General features: G+C 29.5%; 1 pseudogene; it reads left to right on the top strand.

The window, feature by feature from the left end:
• The first annotated feature begins 3,310 nt into the window (after positions 1–3,310).
• LOC108841914 (receptor-like protein 15) lies at positions 3,311–11,601 on the top strand (annotated as a pseudogene).
• The last annotated feature ends 558 nt before the right edge of the window (positions 11,602–12,159 follow it).

Raw genomic sequence — 12,159 nt, forward strand, 5'->3', positions numbered from 1 at the left:
TATCACAATAACATATACATGCATTTTATCTTACATCAAATGAAATAATAGATTTATTTTTACCAAAAAAAGTAATGGGTCCGATATTAGAGGAAGCAAAGGAGAGATTGTAGAATACCAAAGTTACGCTAATAGATAGTTATACCAGCAGTTGGCATATTTGCAGTTATTTTATATATAGTGTTTTTGTTTTCTTAAGTCAGACTCAACTAATATCAATGGGACATGATCCAAAATTAATAGTACTCTGATTAGATTCTAAGGGCGGGTATATTTATTGTTTTAAATTTTTAAAAACTTTTGATTTTCATATTTATATTTTTATTTGTAATCATATTTGTAAATAAATCTTAATCAGAATATATTTTATAAAATAATATTAATTTAAAAATTAATATTATTGTAATCATATGTCTGTACGTCTGTTTCTTTGTAACTTTTTCTGTATTTGTTTCTTATATGTTAAAGAAATCTAATTTATATGTTTGTGTATAATATTTTAAAAATTATTAGTAAGAGGTTTTGAGAATTTTATTGAATTTTTGATGTTGCATAACTATACACTTGTGTCATAGCCATTTCACACATTAATTTTGTATTTTATTCCTAAACAGCAATTTAAAAAAAAATAACAAATATAGTATAATTTTGTTTACTAATAAAACTGTAATTAAATAGATAAAATTGTATTTTCACTAAATTTTCATGATTTAGTTTCATATATAATAAAATATATAATGTTATTATTACACATAATAATTCGTCATGCAATTAGAAGTGAGTTTTGTAAATTTTGACCCAATGTAAGAGGTGGATAATTAATAAATTTATTTGATATAAATTTTAATTTTTTTCTTGTGTATCTACATTTAAATGTTACAAAGGTATTTGTAAAATTATTGTAAACATAAGTTTCTAATGGAAATAATTTTGATTACTGATGATATGCACTCTATTTGATAGAAATTTAAAATATGTAATCAAATATGAACAAACTAAAGCTACGTTTTTCTTGCATTTATTAACATTTTGAGTTATTAACGTAATTAGTAAAAAATATTTGTACCCACAAAATGGTTCGAAATTGACCCGAAAATCAGGATTGTGGATCTAAGTAGTCATGTCTTATATTTTCGAATGAGTTATAAAGTGCTATATCCGAAAAACTAATATCAAATCAGACCCGCATCAAAAACCGAATAAGTATACAAACATATAAATTTATATTAGTTATAAGTATACTTATAATAATATTAATATTGAAATTAAAATTACAAAATCAAATATATTAGTTATTTGGGTCTCTGAAATATTCTTAAAATCATTAAGTATTTAAATCAGTGCATAGCTATTCTATTAAAACAACAACATAACGTACTGATTATGTGTAGTCCAACTATTTTAATATAATTATTAAAGCTTTTTATTAATCATTAAAATAATATTATACAAAAGAATACAAATATGATTAAAAACACAAATATAAAATTAAATTTCTAAAAAAAAAGATAGAACAAAAAATATATCCATCCTTTAAAGACGGATCAGTAACCATTTAAAATATATATATCAAACATATTTGATCTAGACAAGTTTATTAAAACCCATTAAGAAATTAAATAATACTGGACTTTTTTAATTGAACATATGGATGAATTATAAGGAACGTATCATATATGGTCACATTCTTTATAAAGTATATTACACGTTGTATTGTAGTTTAACATTTTGTTTTTGGCGAAATATGTTTTAGTTTATAGTCCAACATGTCTTATATTTTTTACATGGTCAAATGTATTATATAAACGTGGATTTTGATTAGTTAAGATAGGAGTAGTGGATCCTACAATATAGGAATAAAAGTAAAAGTTATAGTTGGTTTAAATAATACGGACATAACATTGATTAATTAGATACAGTTATATAAAAATCAGTTTTTTTTTTAAATTGGACATAACCCTATATCAATTGGACATGTTGAAGAATTAATAGTATTGATGAAACTTTCAATGTAAAATTTAGAGTTGTTTGTGAATTTTTAGATATATATGATAGATTTCGACTAAATTGGACTCAACAAATATTTGTAAACTTTTGGTTTGGTTTTGGACAGAATATTTTTGGGTCAGTTCCGATTCAAGTTTTTGAATCCGGCTAAAATGTCTAGACATTTTACAAATATAAAATTTCGGATCTGTATCATGTGATAGAGAATGTGTTTTTTTCAGGTCTTTGGGTCGGGTTTGGGCCGTTTTTTCTGGATATGGATCTTTTAGATCCAAAATATTTGGTCCAAAACCAAACCGAAAGTTTACAAATATAAAATTTTGGATATGTATTGGATCCAGATATTTAGCCTCTGAATAGTATATGAAATATCCAAACTCCATTTAAAATTTTCTTAAAAATACACATACTAAATTAACTTTGATGAAAAAGTACACGAACTTTTTAGGCTTTCCGAAAAGTACACGAATTAATTTTGGTTGTCCATAAAATACATGAACTTTTTAATCAGAGTTAACGGCGTCTAACGGCGTCTTACTATTCTGTTAGTCACTGTTTACACCGTTAAAATCGAGATGTGAAACCTTCAAAATTCAAAGTTCGTGTATTTTATGGACAATCAAAATTAATTTGTGTATTTTTTGGGAAGCCAAAAAAATTTGTGTATTTTTTCAGCAAAAGAAATTCAGTCCGTGTATTTTTAAGAAGTTTTCTCTTTTTTTAAATTGAATACTTCTATAGAAAGGCAATCCAGATAATAAATGAAATCTTAAATCAAAAAGAAAATCTGAATTCAAAATAAAAAGAAAGCGGAACTCTGTTTGTTTAAAATAATTCTATGGATAAATTTTCTTAAAATCAGAAACTAAAGCCTCATTTACATATGTTAATCATGAAAATTATTTTGAAAGAATTTTTGATCTTTCAAAAACTGTGATGTTTTTTATACAGTGGTATTTTTTTTTAACTGGCAAATACAGTGATATTTTTCTTCTTCCTTTTGTTAGTATAGTCCTTGTAATTATGGATTTTTACTATTTTGTATCTTTCAAAATTATATTAAAGGGTCCCAGTTTTAAATATGCCTTAGGTCTCTTCAAACCTTGGCACGGCACCACTGCCTATGACATAAAGATCTGGTCGACTTAAGAGATGATGACCACACATTTTCAACATAGACTTTGTCTTTGTATGCCAAACTAATCTCTTATCACGCAGACTCGAAGTAAACGATAGACGACAGTGATCACTCCCGCGATGATTGCGACCTCAACTGACTTGTAAGTAAATATACAATTATTTCTTGAACTTGTTATTTTGCAACGAATAGTCGTTGGATTCTCTTTCATTTGGTTTCTCGTTTTACTTGCAATGGAAGGGAAGGCGTTCTTGAGAAAATACTTGATATGTGTGATTTTACTACTGGGGCAGCTACATGGATACAAAGGCCGTGTTGAGAATGAAAGGAAGGCTTTGTTAGAGCTCAAGAAATACATCATCTCAATTACTAAAGAAGAGAAGTCCGGCTCTGTTTTCCCTACTTGGACTGATGACACAAAGAGTGATTGTTGCCTGTGGGAGGGCGTTGTGTGCAACCAAACAAGCCGACGGGTGACGAAGATTGCCTTTGGTACGCTGGACCTCAAAGATAATTCTCTCCTAAATCTTTCTTTGCTGCATCCCTTTGAAGATGTTCGAAGTCTCAACTTATCCGGGGACTCATTTGGATTCAGTGGCTTGTTTGATGATGTGGAAGGTACACTGCGCTCCCTTTGTGGCTAGCTTTTCTTTAAGATAATCTGCCATATTTTCCCTAAAAATTATTTAAACTACCAAATTTGTAATATCATTTTTCATGATTGATTTGGAGGTGGAGTTTTAGAATGTGGAGTTTAAGATTTTTAAAAATAAATAAAGAAATACTAAACTTTTAAATGAAAAATAAAATAAAAATAGTTTCAAAAAGAATATTTGCATTTTTAAAATTGAATTTTTTTAATTTTTTTATTAAAAAATAAAAAAAGTATTTAAAAGATTACTTAAATGATTATAAAAGTTTGAATTAAAAAACATATAATTGTGAAACTATAAAATTTAAATTTTTATATTATTTAAATAATTATTTATATTTTTATAGGAAAATTGTCTAAAATACCACATTAACAGTACCACTTTTTATGTTTACACTAATCAATTTTATTCTTAATTTTAATGAAGACTAAAAACATTTATAACCTTGGGGTTAAGTAATCTAGACTTAAGGTTTAGAATTGAGAGATGGAGTAAGATTTTTGGAATATGAAATTTAGAATTATAATAAATATATAAATAAATAATTAAAAAAATTAAATTATATTAAAACAAATGGGAGAAGTTACCAAATAACCAAGTTTGAAATGGAAATTAAGTGCAGAGCATTGATTTTGACATAATTCATTCTATAACAATTATGTCAAGTTTTATCCGGTAATACCCCTTTGTTGTTCAAGTTGCCAGGAATAGAGAGAAAAGTTTGATGGCATCAACAATTTGACACTTCACAATTAATTATTACACAATATAATGCCACCAACATCACACATTTGTTTACCACATAAATAAGCATCCGATTTTTCTATACCATATCACTGAAATAGAATAAGATTTTAAATTCACTTACATCTCGTAAATACTAAACTTTACTCCAAATTTCAATCCCTAAATTTTAAACCCTAAACTTTAAACACCACCCTCCATCTAAATACTAAATTCTAAACCCTAATTATTGAACCATAAACCCAAATATCAACCCCACATCCAATTATCAAAATATTAAAATAGTATATAATATTATGAAATATTAAACTAAACTCAGACCTTAACTTTTGAATAGTATAGAGCTATAAACACACAACTCTTAAATGCTAAACCTAGACCTAATTTTTGAATACTAAACCTTAAACTGCTATCAATGAACCTGAACCTCAAATACTAAACCATAAATTCTAATTACTAAACCCTAAACCCAAGCATAGATCCTAAACTCAAATAGAATGGAATAAAATACATAGTATAGTACATATTGGTAAACAAAAATATAACACTTTTTTATTAATTGTCAAATGATAGGGTCACTAAACTCAAACCTCAGCTCCCACCTTCCAAATAATAAACTCTAAACCCAAGTATAAATCATAATCCCAAATAATGTGGAATAAAATATATAGTATAGTACATAAATTTGTAAACTAAAAATTGCTAAATAATGAATTTATAAAACAATCAATGGTGATAGTAACACTGATTCTACATGTTCAGGTGATATGTAAGAGTAATAAGAAATATATATGTTTGTCAATGTCATTGAAAAGTAGATATGTAAGTGTTTTTCTATTTCTTACAAATGGTACAATAATACAATAATTGTACCATACTATTTTGTTTGGTACTTGCGAATGGTGAAAAAATATAAAAATCATACTATACTATAATTTTCTTTCACTACATATAATATAATCGGAGAGTTCATTTTCTTCACATCTTCCTCTTTTTGCAGATATGGCGATACACACATTCACTGGTTCGGAGTAATTATTATTCACCATACCATATCAATATAACATACTATAACAATTTAAATAACAACGAAAAAATCAAGATCAACAACATTAAAGAAACTCAATAATAATTTGCGATGACACCTCGTCATTCTCTACGGTGTCATCTTCTCCTCCAAATTCAATTCCGCAAACCCAAAATCCATGCTTTTTCTTCGCCTTGAGATAAAGTGATTTGTGTTCGTATGTATGAAGAAGAAATAGAGATTGGAGGAGAAGAAAAAGAAAAAAAAAAGAAGAAGAAAAGAGAGAAAAGAGATGTGCACTACTGGTAGCCACAATTTATTAAATTAATTATTAAATATTTATTTTAATAAATAATTCTCAACAGGTTACATAAGTTGAATTGAAGGGAAATATAGCATTATTTCATAAAATACATATACAATAGATAAAATTTAGGGCTTCTAGTTATCAAATGAATTATAATTTCTTTGAACGTTATAGAGTGCAATTTCCCTTATAAAAATATCTTCAAAAATATTTTTTTTTATTTTCAAAAAGAAATAAAAAAACAAAAAATAAATCTAAAAATAAATTCGAAAAGAAATTATAAGAAGTTCAAATTTGAAAAAGTATAATTTGAAAACATAAAAATATTGATTTTTTTATTTTTACTTTTTATTTATCTAAATAATTATTTATTATATATAGATAACAACAATTAATATAAGAGTCTTTTGTCACTTAATGAAGAAGGTATTTTTGAAAATATCTCTTTAATGGTGGTAAACATGAATAATGGTACCAAAAAAGTGGTAAATATGAAAATTTCCCTTTTATATATCTATAAAGTAAAGGTAAAAGAGTGTTTTATATCTTTAATGAAATCACTCGAGGAAGTTCAAAATGATTTCACTAAAACAAATGAGGAGGTTCTGGAGGTTTCCCGAAGATTAAAAGAAATGTATCAAGATAAGAAACAATATTGGGAACAAAAAAGCAAGACTATATGGCATACATGCGATGACAGAAAACAAAATTCTATTCTGCTTTGCAAGAAAAAACAAAAATTTATTTTCCTAACAAAACCAAAAATACATTATTCCACCAAAACCGTAAAAATGTATTTCAACCAATACCGTAAAACGAATTTTCGCTAAAAATCGCCAAAACTATAAGATTCACTTTTCCGCCAAAACTGCACAATGCGTTTTCACCAAAAATGCATTTTCTTATACCAAAATGCAATTTTCGCCAAAACCAGAAAACACACACTTCCCGCCAACACCGGAAAATTCATTTTTCCGCCAAACCGCAAAACACATTTTTTCTCCAGAATCGCAAAAAAGGCATTTTCCACTAGAAACACAAAACGTATTTTCTTGCCCAAAATTCAGTTTCTATCTTTTTTTTTTGGTCAACTAGTTTCTGTCAAAAATGTGAAAACACATTTTCCACTAGAACCGCAACAAAACATTTCCCGTCAAAATCTATTTTCCCCAAAACCGCGATAACATTTTTTCGCCAAAAAGCATTTTCTGCCGAAACCGGAAAAAACAATTTTTGGCCAAAATGTAGTCTCCCGCCACAACCGCAACAACACAATTTCTGCCAAAACTGCTAAACCGCATTTTCCCGTCGAAACCATAAAACGTACTTCCCAGCTAAAACCAAAATTGAATTTTCCCACGAAAACCGCAAAACGTATTTTCCCACGAAAACCGCAACATGCATTTTCACCCCGAAGTCGTAAAATGGTTTTCTCTGCCAAAATCACAAAATCTCATTTTCTCACCATAACTGTAAAATTCATTTTACATCAAAACCATAAAATTATGTTTTCTCTAAAATCACAAAATTAGATTTTCCTCCAAATATATATTTTAAAATAATTATATTTTGATATATTAGTAAAATTTAATATAGTTAAAAAGGATAAAATATGATTAAATCGAAACCAGTATATATAAATCATTGCTTATTAAACTCATCTGAATAAAAACAAAGATGAATAAACGAAAATAAATTCATTTAGATCATCCATCTAGATAAATTATTTGGATGAAGAAACGAACAATCTAGACAACATCCAAATAAATCATCTGACTAGATTAGTTAAATATAAATGGAAGATGACAGATGAACAAACCAACAGCACCAAAGAGTCTTTGTCTTCTTCTTCCATTTTTATCTGGCCGGCAACCACATAGTCATAGGATTTGATTGGCAGAGCATTAGCATAAACATTATGCTCGTTATTATCCATTTAACATTGATCAGAAAAGCATTTAGAATAGTATTTACAAAACTCTAATGCTCTCCAAATTCTCTTTGCTTAATGCTCTTGTATGAAGCTTTTGGTATAACATTTGCAGTTAAAATATACTCCCTTTGTACCACTTTAAATGGTGTTTAAAGGATTTTTTTGTTCCAAAATAATTGATTTTCCCACTAGATAGAATATAATATCATTTGAATTTTGTGACCAATTATAAAATACTGTATTTTTTATTGGTTGAACTAGTTTCATTTAATGATATTTTTTATGTTATCAAGATAAAATTACATAAAAATGTGTACTTTCTTAATCCATGTGCAAAAACCTTAAAATCCACTTATATTGGTACCGAGGGAGTATAAAATTTTAAAATAATTTTATATAATTAATTTATATTATTTAATATAGAATTATGTTTATAATCAAAAAATAAATATATATTTTCAAAAAAATAAAAGTTGCAATTAAATATTCTTATTTTTTTAAAAAGAACAATATTTCACAATTAAAATATAATATAATCTATATAATTACACATATCATGCATAATTTTTAATAAAAAAACATAACATAATATATATTTACATATTATATATATGCAATAAACATTTATGTTACTTAGAAATAAATAAATTACATGTCATAGATTAATTGTTTATGATAATATTATATATAAATCATTTATTTTTTTCCAATAAATAAATAATGATAATTTTTATGTAAATTATATATAATTTAGTTATTTTATTTAATAATATCAAAAAATTATATCCAAAATTAAAATTTATATTTTACATTAAATTTTAAAATAATATTTTACAATTAAAGTTTAATTTAATTTATATGATTAAATAAGATTCGTTATTTTAATAACAAAAATATTATATATATATTATTAATTATATATATTATTTTAGAATAAATATATTATATACTAGTTTTATTATAATTTTAAAATTGTATAATGCTACTGCTCAATCAATAACTTTACTAAAAACATTAATAGAATATACACCGTCTGCAACATAATATTTCTATAGCATGTCCTTCTGATACAGCTTCTTCATCAGTTGTATCAATCAAGGCCATAGTGTCTTGCTATTTTGTTTTTTTCCTCCGTTTCTCTAAAGCATAGGATGCAGTTACTAATATTTTTGTCGCTGGAGATGTTATGGTTATACACGCTTATGAAACATTATCATCTTCAGGTTATAAAAGCCTGAAAAAGTTAAGAAACCTTGAAGTTCTGGATCTCTCTTCAAACATCTTCGACAACAGCATACTACCCTTTCTTATTGCCGCTACATCACTCACAACTCTGTCTCTTAGGGAGAATTTAATGGATGGATCTTTTCGTGCCGAAGGTGTGTTTTTCATTTGAAACTAGAATGGCCTGTTTATTGATGATGTATATTTTGCTAGATCGTTTCATTCTATTGTGATTCTATTAAAATTATACTTGTTAGATTCAGTTTGCATCACTTTTATTTGGTGGGCTCTTATCTCAGAACTTAAAGATTTGACAAACTTGGAACTGCTGGACATGAGCTGGAACGGATTTAACGGATCCATACAAGTACAAGGTAGAGCCTTATTCTGTAGAGTGGAATGTTCACAGTTTTAAGATTGGTTTGTGCCATCCTTGAGTTGACTATGTTCCTACTTAAAGGTGTTTACCGTATTCTGGCAGAGTTATCTTCCCTAAGCAAGTTGAAAGCTCTGGATCTAAGCAATAATGATTTTTCTGGCTCATTGGAATTGCAAGGCAAGTTTACTTAAAGAAAAAAAATATTCACATTCTTTACAAATGTGTGTACTTTATGTAATAAGGCTTCCACATTTAATTACCGTAGGGATTTGTGAATTGAAGAATATACAAGAGCTAGATCTCAGTCACAACAAACTTGTAGGTCAGTTCCCCTTATGCTTAACTAGTTTGAGTGCACTTCGAGTTCTCGATCTCTCATCAAACCGTTTGGCTGGAAAGCTACCATCTTCTCTCGGTAGCCTTGCATACTTGGAGTACTTGTCGTTGTACGATAATGATTTCCAAGGCATCTTCTCACTTGGTTCCCTAACCAATCTCTCAGAGCTTAGGGTGTTGAAACTTTGCTCAAAATCGAAGTCACTTCAAGTAACAACTGAAAGTTCTTTGAAGCCAAGATTTCAGTTAAATGTTATTGCACTATCATCATGCAATTTGGAAAAGGTTCCTCAGTGTCTCCTAAACCAGAAGGAGTTGCGTCATGTTGATCTTGCCGACAATAACATTTCTGGAAAGTTTCCTTCATGGGTTTTGGAGAACAACACGAAACTCAAAGTTTTACTTGTGCAGAATAACTTGTTCACTAGCTTTCAGCTGCCAAAATCTCCTCATAATCTTCTTCTCATGGATGTGTCTGCTAATAAATTCAGCCATCTGGTTCCCGGAAACATTGGGTGGATACTTCCTGATTTACGAGGCATGAACATATCGAATAACGCTTTTCATGGAAAGCTGCCATCTTCTCTAGGTAACATGAAAAAAATTGAATTCATGGATGTATCTCACAACAGTTTCCAAGGGAGGCTGCCAAGAAGCTTATTAAAGGGCTGCTATTCCTTGAAAATTTTGAAGTTGTCAAATAACAAACTAAGTGGAGAGGTCTTTCAAGAACCAACAACAAACATTACTGAGGTGATCGCGCTGTCTATGAATAACAATATGTTTACAGGAAAGATCGGACAAGGTTTGCGGAGCCTGAGAGTCTTGTCGATGCTTGACATCTCAAACAACAATCTCACGGGTGATATTCCGGAATGGGTTGGCGAACTTCCATCCTTACGTGCACTACTGATTTCGAACAACTCGTTGGAAGGTGAAATACCTATTTCATTGTTCAACTCAGCAACTCTTGGGCTACTGGATCTCTCTGCAAACATTTTATCTGGGCCTATACCTCCACAGGTCAGTTTAGTATTACGGGCTGTAGGTCAGGCGCTCAGACAAAAATTGAGTTTGCAACAAAACACCGTTACGATTCCTACATGGGTGAAAATCTCGGACTAATGATAGGAATGGATCTCTCGGAAAATGAGCTGAGCGGTGAGATCCCATTTGAGCTTGGGGATCTTCACAAACTACATGCTCTCAATCTTTCTCACAATAAATTATCAGGTGGGATACCGAAAAGCTTTTCAGGTCTGAAGAACGTGGAGAGCCTTGATCTTTCTTTCAACGGATTACAAGGAGAGATCCCATCACAACTAGCAGAGCTGAGCAGCCTCGCTGTATTCAATGTCTCGTTCAATAACTTATCAGGAGTGATCCCACAAGGAAAGCAGTTTAACACCTTTGATACACAAAGCTTCTTAGGGAATCCTTCTCTATGTGGAAAACAAACCAACACAAGCTGCTGCGATGGGAACACAATTTACCCACCAGATAATGTAGTGAAAGGCGAAGAAAGAAAAATCGACATGGAGTCTTTCTACTTGAGTTCTGCTGCAGCCTTTGTTACAACACTTCTAGGAGTATTCGCATCTCTCTCTTTTGATTCACCTTGGACCAGATTTTGGTTCTACATGGGTGATGCTTTCATCCACAAGGTGACGGAATTGTTTAGGTAAACCATTGTTGGTGGCAAATTATGTTTCTGTTCAACACAAGAACAAGATCATGACTTGTGTTCGGTTCCTATGTACTGTCTTTGTCATTATCTCTGGATAAATGTAATGTCAGTCTCAAACATACATAGTATTTGAAATGCAACAAACACATACAAACCAGTTCAAAGATACGTTTGTGCAAGCCCCCTTGGTCCAGTGATGGATCCAATTGGTCAGCTACAGAATAATCCATTCACTATCTTTCAGATACCTTATGTTTGAATACACTATGTTTCTGTTAGTATATGTGCTTTGGTTTAACCTACATATATATGTGTGTGTGTGTGTGGATTGTGTTCAGTATGAGTGAAATGAGTTGAAGTGCTGAGATCCCCACCAACTTTGGAGCAGATTTTGGTTCTACATGGTTGATGCTTTCATCTACAAAGTGAGGAAATTGTTGTGGTAAACCATTGTTGATGAAAATTATGTTTCTGTTCAGCAAAAGAACAATATCATGACTTGTGTTTGGTTCCTATGTGCTGCTGTCTTTGCCATTGTCTCTGAATAAATGTAATGTCTCAAACATATCATTGAACTGGCTTAGACGCTTAGTGGTTGGTTAAGTATGAGAATCTTTGAAAAAATTTAAAAGTTGAAAAGTGTGCAGCCCAAGAATGAAACTAAATACAGATAACTTACTAATTTTTTCAGGTTATCGTCTTTAGTAGAACTTCAGTTGTTACC

This window comes from Raphanus sativus, chromosome 2 (assembly GCF_000801105.2).
Source record: "Raphanus sativus cultivar WK10039 chromosome 2, ASM80110v3, whole genome shotgun sequence".
NCBI classification, from domain to species: domain Eukaryota; kingdom Viridiplantae; phylum Streptophyta; class Magnoliopsida; order Brassicales; family Brassicaceae; genus Raphanus; species Raphanus sativus.